At 43.7% G+C, this 12,144-nt stretch overlaps 1 protein-coding gene across 1 annotated transcript in view; it reads right to left on the minus strand.

The window, feature by feature from the left end:
- Positions 1 to 12,144, minus strand: part of LOC147683731 (mast cell carboxypeptidase A-like) — a 262,604-nt gene that overhangs the window by 105,127 nt on the left and 145,333 nt on the right. The window lies entirely within an intron of this gene.

The raw sequence follows: 12,144 nt of genomic DNA on the forward strand, positions 1-12,144 counted from the left end.
TGTGGTTCAAAGTCTCCACCAGTATAATAAGGGGCGTAATTTAGCGACCTCAGCCAGAGGCCTTCTTCCTAGATCATACAGTAGGGGACACCCTGGTGTGCTTTGGGGGAGGGTTGTGATGTTGCGCATAAACCTATTTACAACGATCGTAAGATTGGACAGGTTTTCATACCCATAGAGCTCTGCTCCATAAAGTGCAGAATTGACCACTTTCATATTGTATGCCTGGAGCACTGGGCTAATTGGTTTAGTCTGTGAGGTTTAACACTCCAGACAATTGTGGTACAGAATTCTACAAAAATTATCAGGGCCCTATGAAGACCACTCAGGGTCTTTGAAATAATCAACGTGTTGTCCGCGAATATTAAAATCGGTATTTTATTGCCAGCAAGTGACGGGGCATTGCTGGGATCTACTTCCATATGATTTACAAAACCATTGATGAATAGGGAGAATAGGGTCGGTGCCAGCACACAACCCTGGCGTACACCTCTCTCTACTGGGAAGGGGGCAGGTAACCATGCCCTGGGAACCCCAACAAATTTTAGCATAGTTTTCTTCATGCAATCTCACAAGTAGTGTGAGTAAATTAGGAGGAATCCCCATTTCGCGCAAGATTGCCCATAGTTTGGAACTGGGAACAAGATTAAATGCTGATTTTAAATCAACAACGGCAGTGTACAGGCTGCCATTGCCCATGACCACCTTTTTCCAATACAATAGTGTGAAGCGAAACACCTGGTCAATGGTGCTGGTATATGCTCGAAAACCTGCGTGCAGGGGGGATAAAATGCAATTCTCATCAATCCACTCCTGGATCTTGTTAAGGAGTAGCCTACCCCTTATCTTTTGTAGGGAGTCTATCAGGCTGATGGGCCTATACCTACCTGGTTGTGTTTTATCACCCTTCTTGTAAATGGGGATTATTTCTGCCCCATTCCACGAATCTGGTATGGGGGCTCCTTTCGCAACAGAGTTGGCCAGCAACAAGATGTACTTGCTCCATCTTGGTTTGTCATATAGGAACATATCTGCAAGGACGCCATTGGGGCCAGGCGCCCTCCCTCCTACTACAGTTCCCAATGCTACATTGACATTGGTACTATTGAATGCGTCTTCTTCTTATAGTTCATTGATGGGATCCTTCAAATTTGGCTCTCTATCAGTGCGGGCATACTGTGGTTTAAAGAATTTATACCAATCATCCTGTGCTACGTGGTTGTGTGGGTGTTCCGGCTGGCCTCCTCTATCCCACTTTATTATGCTCAAAAACATTTTACTATCACTTCGGGAGCATGCCTCCCTGAGATCCTGCCATCTTTTCTAGTCCCATGATTTTTTTGCCTTTTTCTGGGTGCTCTTATAAACCTGTCTGGCTACTCGGACTGCAGTGGGCTCCCCCTTTTTGATTGCCTCCCCAAGTAATTCTCTAGCCTGCCTACATTCCTTGTTGAACCAAAAGCTGGCTTTCTTCTTTGTTGTTTTATTTGGCTTGCAACGATTCGAAAAATGTGTGTGCAAATGGGTAAAGAATTCATTATGGATCTCGGTGGTAAGCTCTAGTGCTGCATTCGAACCCGTAGTAGACTCTAGCGCTATAAAAGCGTTATCTAATTCCTTGGTAATGTTAGCTATGGATTCGGGCTTTTCTATTAATCTTGCCTACTTTAGGCGCCACATGTCGTTGGTGGGGACTACATCACAAGGATAAAGGTACCTATTCCGTGTGGATATCCGCTGTCGCCACAAGCCCAAGGGTGCACAGAAGGGGTTGTGGTCACTCTCCAGCCGATCCTTGACTACCATGTCACCAAGTGTGTGCCATAGATTCAGACAAATCAATTTTTAGTCTATACGACTGGCCTTTAATCCATTACTAAAGGTGTTTGCCCCATATCTATCCAGTGGGGTCCTGCCATTTGCAGCGTGTAAGCCCTTTCCTAGGCAGATAGAATTAATCTGGATGGCCACGTCAGTCCATTTGTTTATGGGTGCGAGCTCCAACTTTGGTATGGCCCACTGCACATCTTCTTCCTTTGGGAGTTTGCTTTCCCCGTTATCAAGGGGCTCAAAAGTGGTATTAAAATCACTCTAAATGATAACATTAGAATCTGCTGAGCATTTATCAAGGAGGTCTTCGAGCACCAATATCTACGTGCTCCATGGGGTCAAGTTTCAGGCATAAGGCCTGGATGACATTATTCATAATTGGGAGCTCCACTATTATGATGCCTAGTTCTTGCCGCACCCAGATTGTCAAAACCCCTGAGGGGCGACCTTTGTTCCCTCTCATGGCTGGAATGTGATAGTTTAGTTATCCTACATAAAATTGTGGAGCCGTGAGCCAAGTTTCTTGGAAAAGGCAAAGGTCATAATCTTCAATAAAGGCATGCCAGTCCGGGGAAGATCATTTTGAACCAACCCTGCTATGTTCCATGATAAAAGTGTACCCCATTTGGAATTATTACAAGACAGAAATGGGCCCGGTAGGTCCACAGGATGCGTGCAGCTGGATTCCCTGTAACTCTCCATTGGGGATGGAGATGTGTTAATCCTTCCTGAGAGCTCAGCACGCCCATCGTCATCAGTACCAAGAAGGTAAGTAGTTGGCGGACTACCCCTTTTGTTTGGTGAGTTTCCCGTGTCACCTACACTTGTTAAAAACAAGCCTCTTAGTCAGTCAATGTTCTCCAATGAGGAACAACCCACCCGCGTTGTTGGCAACTGTCCCATGGCGAAACTGTATGATTGATGAATTGGGGGAACAAGTACGAAACTCTAGGGCAAAGAGATTGTCAACTAAATCCTTCCTGCTGAGGGTGAGTTCAATGCAGTCTGTCAATTGGTTGGGAAAAGAAAGTCTGCGCGCCCTGGTAATATCCTCCCTAATCACAGAGTGGCAGCCCCTGACATGCCTAATCCAGTGTATGGCTTTGTTTGTTAGAGTTTGCATGTTCTATACCTCTGCTGGTATCTAGCTTAGGAACGTTTACCATGTAGATTCTGTGCATGCTGTATGCTTTGTCTGCATTCTGTTCCCCCCAATCCAGTGGGTGCCACTCTGCTGTATTTGAAGCTGGAGGGGGTAAGTCCCTCTACCACCCGGAGGATGTTTTTTTTTGGTTTTCTTATGATGTTTGGGTTTACAGAGTGGTGGGGAGTGGCGTTTATGTTAGTATTATGCGCCTGTTTGGGGGTAGGTAATAATGGTGCTGATTTTTTGGGCTTCGCCACCTCAGAATACAGCCGGTCACCTATGTTCGTGCCACCATTTTGAGGCTTAACATTTACTCCCTCTACGTCAGAAATTTGTCTAGGTGGTAAGGAACTATTAGGTCGAATGTTAGTGCATTCAGGGCAAGAAGGTTTTTTTTTGTTAAAAGTCTAACCACTATGGATAGATCCTCAATCACCTATTTCATGACCCCTATTTCAGCCCTTAACGATTGCACCAGCTCAATTACCTCCTGGGGGTCTGCAGTGGGAGTCTCTACTGGTCTTACTGTGTTTACTAGGGGTACCTCAGGTACCTGGGGCGTCGCTTCCTCTATGTTGTTAGATAACACCGTCAACCTATTTGTACATATCATTAGAGGGTCAATGTGTTGGGGATTATTATCTTCCATTGTGATAGGAGGGGTGGACAGATTAGTGACTTCTACTGTGATCAGAGGGCTGGGGCGGGATTGGCAGGTAGAGGGATCACCCATCTTTCCCTGATTCTGTTCCAACTCTTTTTTTGGAGCGGGCCCTTTTTTATGTGTTTTGAGGAACATGTCCAGGATAGCAACATGTTGGTTTGGGCATCCACCGTTAGTTTGTATAGGTCTAGATGGAGTTTTATTCCTACCTGCTCTCACGTTTGATTCAACTTCTATAATATCCTCACACTCCTCAATGAGCGTTTCAATTCTGTCCATTACACAGTTATTTCCAGCTTGTTTGGATACCTTTCTAGCTTTTCTTGCCTTGCGTGGTCTACCACTATTGCCCTCTTCGCCTCCGCCCCCACTGCCTTCCATGTACTTTCTTTTTCCCATGATTTGAGTTTGTAACATATGAAGAAAAAGCAGTAGAATATATAAACAATTAGAAACAGGCCCCAGGGCTAGGACAGAGTCTAACACCACGGGCTGGCCAGTATTCGGTACATTAGACCATACGCCCAAAATTCCATACGTTGATTAGCAGTCGGTAAGTATAGCGTTCAATTTCAACGATCAAGATCCTGCTCAGTCCATCACACAGAAGCGAATGAGGGGGAAATAATAAAGGACGCACAGTACCTCTACAACAGGAGGGGTATCGCCGGTGTAGACCAGACCTGAGGGGCAGGTAACAGAGGGGTGGCCCAGTCCGGCCTCTTCCGGACACTGACGGGCAAGGATGGGCCTGCCCCGGGCGCACCCGCGAAGCGGGAGCCACGAGTGGATTTATGCACCTTTGGGCGCGCAGGATGATGACGGCACCTCCAGGTGCAGCAGGCATCAGTGCAGTCTGGAGGCTGATCCCCCCCCCCCCCCCCCCCCCCCACCCGGTGGAGCAGGCCAAGTGCCAGTGGTGTGGTATGCGGGTCCCGCCAAGCCAGAGCCACAAGTGGATTTATGCGCCTCTGGGCACGCAGGATGACGACAGCGCCTCCAGGCGCAGCAGGCAGCAGGGCAGTCTGGGGGCTGCAGTCCCCCCCGGTGGAGCAGACCGAGTGCTGGTGGTGTGGTATGCGAGTCCCGCGAAGCAGGAGCCACGAGTGGCTTTATGCGCCTCCGGGCACGCAGGATGATGACAGCGCCTCCAGGCTCAGCAAGCAGCAGGGCAGTCTGGGGGCTGAAGTACCCCCCGGTGGAGTAGACCGGATACCGGTGGTGTGGTACGCGGGTCTTCTTGTCAGTTTACTACAATGTATCCCTCTAAAACTTTTTGTAATTCCTTTTCTGATATTTTTGTACAAAAATGTAAAACATTGGAAAAACCTTTGCTCCAAAGCCCTCAAACCCTGAACACCTGCAGTACCTTTATAGAGTTAACTTAATTTTCCTCCTCGCACAACTGAATCCCCTCCAATCTGGGTTTGTATAGATTACTTGGGGGATGTTTCAGAGTTTGGCAGTCTGGAACTCCATCACAAATTGTCCGTGCATAAGGATATAATGCATTTCTACTAAGCTAGACAGAATATCTGTTATGTTTGTGACAGTGTACCTGTCCACCGAACTCTAAATCAGACCCCTTATCCTTCAGGAGAGCGATGATGCAATTTAGCAAGCTAATGCTTGGTCAGATTCATCAGACCAGATCTCCAACCTCCAGTGACGGATTTTGTGTGCTAAGTGGAGTGTGATGTACACAGCACATGTAGATAAGCTGCTCTGAGGCCTGTTACTTCTTTCCTTTACTTCTACTTTATTCACTCACAGACTCTGATGGCCGTGATGCAAGTGGATTGATGCTTCTCCCTATAGCACAAGAAAATCACATAGGACTCCTGTTCGACCTGTCAGCCCTATGGTGCTCTTCCCCCAAACATTTCACCTTCACTCATCCTATTGTGGTTGAATTTGTTGTTGTTGGCCCTAAGACTCTGTGCACTTTGCCACTGCTAACTAGTACCACAGCAGTTGTGCTCCCTCCCTAAATCATGGTAGGATTGGAGTACAACTGATTGCCATATTTAATGTATTTGTAAGCCCTGAGTAAAGTAGTGATCCATGTACCCAGGACCTGTAAATTAAATGATACTGCTGGGCCTGCATTACTGATTTTACCACCTACTTAAGTAGCCTTTTAAGCATGTCTCAGGCCTGCCAATGCAGCCTGAGTGTGCAGTTTAAACTGCCATTTCCGCCTGGCAAAGTAAACCTTTTGCCAAGCCAAAACATTTATTTTTAAAACATATAAGTAATTCATAGGGTAGGCCCTTAAAAGTCCATAGGCAGAATGCATCGCATTTAAGAAGTTGGACATGCATTTTTAAGTTTTACATGTCATGGTAGTGAGCAACTCTCAAATTAGTTTTTCACTATTGCAAGGCATATCTCTCACATAGGCTATCTTTGGGTTACTTTATGACATTTAATTAGTGCTAACTTATGATTGGGAGCCAGTAGGAAGGCCATGTTTAATGTCTGAGAAATTGTAATTTAAAATCCTCTTTAACGGTGAAGTGGGATTATCGATCACAATTTTGAAAATACAGTTTTTAGAAAGTTGGCATTTTCTTGCCCTAATGATTTAGTGACTGCAGCCTGTTCCTGGGTCACATGACTAGTTGTGAGTGGCAGTGGCCTTTGAATATTCTTCCCACTCAGTAGATGGATTAGGTGTGCCTGGATTGGCTCCTTCAGGAACGATGTCGGGCAGAGGTAGGTACAGCCAGACTTGCAATTCCATAGGCTGTACCGTGCTCACACACAAAGGATTTCACGCTAAGCTATAGTGCATTTAGCTAGGCTGAAGCCAGGGAAGGAAGGTAGGAATTTCCAAACACCTCTGAAAAGGGGACTTCTAGAAACTTCCCCTACTTCAAAGAAGACATCTGGTATAAAATCGGACTCTTAGACCCACTCTTCAGCTCACTTCTGGACCTGTGCAAAACTCAGAAGAAGGACTGATTTGCTGTCCTTCTGCATGAAGGATTGCCCTTCTACCCTGCTACTCTTCTGCTCTGCTGCCCTGCTGCCTGGATAAGACAGACCTGACCTATACCTTGAAGCCAGGACCACCAGAGTGAACCCAAGGTCTAAATGGCGGCCTGATCATAGCCTCAGGTTCAGAAAAAGGCTCCAACCATCTTGGATGTAGCATTTGGTCCTTGCCTGCTTCTTTAAATCCATACACCCCCCCCCCACCAACTGGTACCTCTCCAGTCCTGAAACTTGGAAGTGTGAGACACATCCTTGTCCTGGACCTTGCATCGTTCCTCGGAACCATCGCTGTGGCACAAAGCTTTGCATCAACGACTTATGGTACATTTCTCAACAAGCCTAACTTAGTCACCATAGCTACACTGATCTCCATCATGGTCAGCCTGAAATTGTGACTTTGTCCCAGTCTGGCACAACCAGATATGCACAGTTGGCGCTTTGTGCTTTTAAGCACTATTTTATTCTACTTTTTCTTAATTGTGTATCCCTTGTTCTACTAATTGGATTTTAGGTGTCAAATAATTTATTACATTTTACTCTATTTTTCCAAGTTAGATTGAGATTTTTCTTGTGTTAAATTTTACTTTATTGCTGTTTATGTGCTCCATAATATTTTACACTTTGCCTTTAAGTTAAGCCTGACAGCTTTCCTGCCTAGCTAACAGGGGGTTAAGCAGAGGTTCATTTAGTGACTTTAGGGGTTCACCCTGATGGAGTTGTTATCCATAAGGCTACAGTATGTTAGGTCAATGGGTTACTCCATCTAACTGTTGACTGAAAAATAATGTCTGGCCATTATATTGTTGTTAAAGTATTGTGTCTACAAAAATATTGTGAACTAAAATATTGAGGGCATGTTTTAAAAATATTGAGGTTTAACATATTATTTACTTTAGTATTGATTTTATTATGGTGTTCAACTGTACTGTTATCTATTATAATTTGATTATTATATATGTTACAATATCTATATTACAGAGGGGGGTTCACAAGTAAATGTGGGCCTTTCTTCAATATCATGGTGCACAAGCATGCAGAAAAGTTGAGCACATACCTGTTGCAAGCCTGGATCACTCAGTATAATACTGCCCCAAGTGGCATATGTGAACTGGCATGTGTGAACCGTTGGCATTCACAAATATCAACTGCCTTAGGTACAGAAAAGGAAGTGACTCTATACCAAGACGAGAGCAGGTTTAGAGTAGAATATTAGTTCTGACAGGATTAATTGCATATTCGCAGGTGTTAAATTGTGAAATTCTTTTAAACAAATTTGCAAACTGAGTCCACTGACGTTTGCCAGTCCTTTTGTTTACCTATGTGTCTGATATTCAAAAAAAGGATCAAAAGTACTCAGCATCAAGAAAAGGGTCAACATTGATCAGCCTCAACAGCGAGAAAACTGACTTTGCAATCAGTGCAGAGAGTACTGTGAAAGAAATCGTCTCTAATTGATATCATTCAGAGTATGAAAACAAACATGAAATTGATTCATGAAGAACTGGCCGGCATAATAAAGGTCTTCAAGGAACCATATTTAAGGAGCACAGATTTAAGGGTTGGAATATTGGAGAACAATGTGCTTCACATTTGAAACACAATGATCCAACATTGATTAACTTATGTGAAGAAAATAAAGAGATGACTAATTAGGAGAAAAGAATGGAAGGGGAAGCATGATAATTCTGGACCATTAGTAAAATGTAAGACTGGAATAAATTATTGTATTTTTTTAATATATGGATTTTGAATGTACTGCATTTTGCAGTTGCAAGAGACTGTTAGAAAAAGAAGCAATACAAGATTCATGAGATCCTTCAATGCAGCCTGCTCGGTTTCCAAAATTCTAAACTCATAACACAAAAATTACAACAGTAGTTTCAGATGCCATTCCCAAGGTTGCGAATTGAGCTCTAAAATAAGTTATGACAATGTGAAAGTGAAATAGAGCTAGGTGATCCTCTTGCCTAGGGAGAATATGACAGACATGATAATTTCCTTCAACTTGGATGGGTTCTGCAAGATGAGGATCACCATCAACAGCAAGACTCATTTTTAACATGAGCCGAATTAACTTGTATTCTTAATAACTTGATCCAATTCTTTAATGGACAACTGGGCACATAGCTGCGTATCCTAAGTATATTATTTGAGGATGAGTTAAAGAGATAATTGTCTAACCTTACATTAATCTCCTTTTTTCAGTGAGAATGGTTTAACATATATGAATTGGAATAGGATCAACTCTATGTTTGTACATTTGCTGACATGTACTTGTTGGATAATGTCTTTGCATGGTAATGTTACTCAAATATGAACTTACCTTGAAAGACCAAAATACAAGAGGCTTTTGACAAAACAGGACCAGTTGGTTTAATTAAACTTTTAGGCCGGGGGAACAGTTACAGAGTCAGAGTCTGAGGATCGTCTCAAAGTACAATCGATCTGAGTGCCATTACGTACATTTCTTGGAGCATCATAAAACAATTTGAAGAGTCTTTTTTGGTAAAGGAATGTGAGTCTAGTTTTGGGGTCATAAATATTCCCACCTAATAAAAAATGCAGATGGGCCTCAAACTTGCGTGGCCACAATGAGGGCCAGTGGCTAACATATCCAGATGTCCAGGATGAGAAACGTGTGACCACTGTGTGTGCTGTGTTCTGATTGGCTGTGTTACTAAATTTATGTGGCATCTAACTTTATGGTGTTTTGGGAACGTGTGCACCCCTCCGGCCATGTGTGCTTTAATGGGGCCAATCTCCCTGGACCATTGTGGTGTTGCTGTGCCCATCTGTGGGATTCATCTGAGTTTCCTATTTGCATGTTTGTCTGCCGGCTATGTGCCACTGCACCTGTGACCTGTCAATCAGTAACCTCAGGCCTAGGTCACAAAGCCTGCTTGACCAAGTATGTTTGAATCTGGGATAATGGAGAGGTCATGTCGGGTAAATTTGACAGTAGTGCTGCAATGTCGTTCTTTTATACAAATGTATCATGGAGTACATAAAGATTGACTTTCTCAATAATAACAGCAATTGCCACAACCTGTCCTATCACATTTGATGCACCTAGATCAGCTAACAAAGGTGTCGGTCATTTAGTCATCAATATGGCTAAGCAAATCCATTAATGCGATCTTTATAACCATTAAGGGCCAGATGTAGGAGCCCTAATACCGGTCGGAAACGGACGATTTCGGCCGTTTCCGACCGGTATTAGGCTTTTCAGATGTAGGGGGCCTACGGAATCGGTAATTTTACCGATTCGGTAAATATACCAATTCGATAAAATACCGAATCGGTATGTTTACCGAATCAGTAAATCCAGATGTAGCTGACACTCCTAAGAGTGCCACAGGCCCTTAAGAGTCGGTATTTTACCACACAATCCTATTGTGTGGTAAAATACCGAATTCAGGTGTGCATGCACACCTGTGCCATGTGACACACAGACATGCCCTTAGGGCATGTATGTGTGCCACATGTCACACAAGCCTGTACTTGGGGTGCTAGAGTGTGTCAAAGTGACACCCCCTGCACCCTTGCAGGATTCTGTATTTACCGATATAAATACAGAATCGGTATTTCCCATTGATTCCTATGGGCTTCAAGGCCCATAGGAATCAATGGGCAATACCGATTCGGTATTTACCGAATCGGTAAATACTGAATCTTACAGATTTGGTATTCCTAAATTCGGAATTACCTACATCTGCCCCCTTCCCATTTACAGACTCTTAAATACTGATTCAGTAAAATTCGGTATTTAAGAGTCTGTAAATGGGAATTACCTACATCCAGCCCTAAGTGAGGTGATGTGGATCAATGAATCCAATGTGAGTAAATGTGGGACTTGGGCAAGCAGTGGAGGAAGTGATTGATTATTTTTTTCTTGTGTTCTTTGCTTCATATATGTTTAGATTCCTAAGTTACCTGGACAGTAGTAAAACTGATTGCATGCTGGGCAGTAAGAGATATGCGGAGGAGACAGCACTAACTCACCTGTTCACAATTATTATTGTGTCTTCTTTGACTCTGATGGTTGTACAGAAAATGGTTTTATAGATATACTAGCTTACCCGTCGCGCGTTGCTGCGATCTCAGAAGAAAGTAAATTTAAGGAAACTGGTTATGATAACATTCAATTTACATTGTGTCATTTTTATTGAAACTTATTCATTTTAATATGGAAAACATTTTAAAGTGTTGCTTTAATTCTGTTTATTTATCCGAGTGCTTGTGGATACACGGTATTTATTGTTTTTCCATCTGGTGCGTACATGAATAAATCAGAAGGTTTTCCGACGCGTGAGCTGGCTACATACAGTTGTGAGAAGCACAGATTCTCTAAATCTAGTCCACACACTTGCAGCGATTGTCCTTGGGCTTTGTTGATGGTCATTGCAAAAGCGAGTCGCACCGTAAACTGTAAATGTTCACTATTGGAAAGATTATGAGGGTCCTGGGGGGCCGGGGAGCCGATATTTAACACATTTTTCGCGGGAGTGTACTCAACATCTTCCCAAAGTTTCATGCCGATCGGATGAATGGTTTTTATTGAAACATTCATTTTAATATGGAAAACATTTTAAAGTGTTGTTTTAATTCTGTTTATTTATTTGAGTGCTTGTGGATACGCAGTATTTTTTGTTTTTCCGTCTGGTGCATACACAAATAAATCAGAAGGTTTTCCGACGCGTGAGCTGGCCACATACAGTTGTCCATGTGAGAAGCACGGATTCTCCAAATCTAGTCCACACACTTGAAGCGATTGTCCTTGTGCTTTGTTGATGGTCATTGCAAAAGCGAGCCGCACCAGAAACTGTAAACGTTCAGTATTGGAAAGATTATGAGGGCCCTGGGGGGCCGATATTTAACCGATTGGACCACCACCACCACCGCTGCCTGACTGCTGCCACCACAGCACCCATCACCACTGTTATCATCAAGACTGCAGTCACTACCACTGCTATGAACGCCCCTATATTGGTCAGTCCTCTTAGAGCAAGGTGTGCCAAACCATCAACAAAATAGGGGACGTCTTTGCCAAGAGCAAGGTCAGCAATACAGGGAATCACGTGATAGTCTTGGAGTGATATAGACCAGAAGAGCCACAGTGAGACAATGGCCCCTGAAGAAACAACTGCTGCACCTGCAATTGGGCACGTTTTTGCTTTTTAGCTATAACAAATAAATAAAATCAAGTGGGCATATTATCAAGGGGGTTTATCTCCGCTTTTATGGCTTTAAAAGCCAAGAAAGCGGAGATAAAATAAAATAACACCCGTTAGCGACAGCTAGTAGGAGATAGCGACCATCTTGGGCCCCGCTTTGCATGTCAGTGCAAAGTGGGCGTGCCAAGATGTTAGCGACTGGAAACAGTCGCTAACATCGCTATCTCCTATTACCAACTTTAGGAGATATTCACGCTAAGCGCGAATATCTCCAAAATCTAACACCTGCCCCAGAGCAGTTCTTAGCCATGTTATCCAATGGTAGGTGG

Source organism: Lissotriton vulgaris, chromosome 11 (assembly GCF_964263255.1).
Source record: "Lissotriton vulgaris chromosome 11, aLisVul1.2, whole genome shotgun sequence".
NCBI lineage: Eukaryota > Metazoa > Chordata > Amphibia > Caudata > Salamandridae > Lissotriton > Lissotriton vulgaris.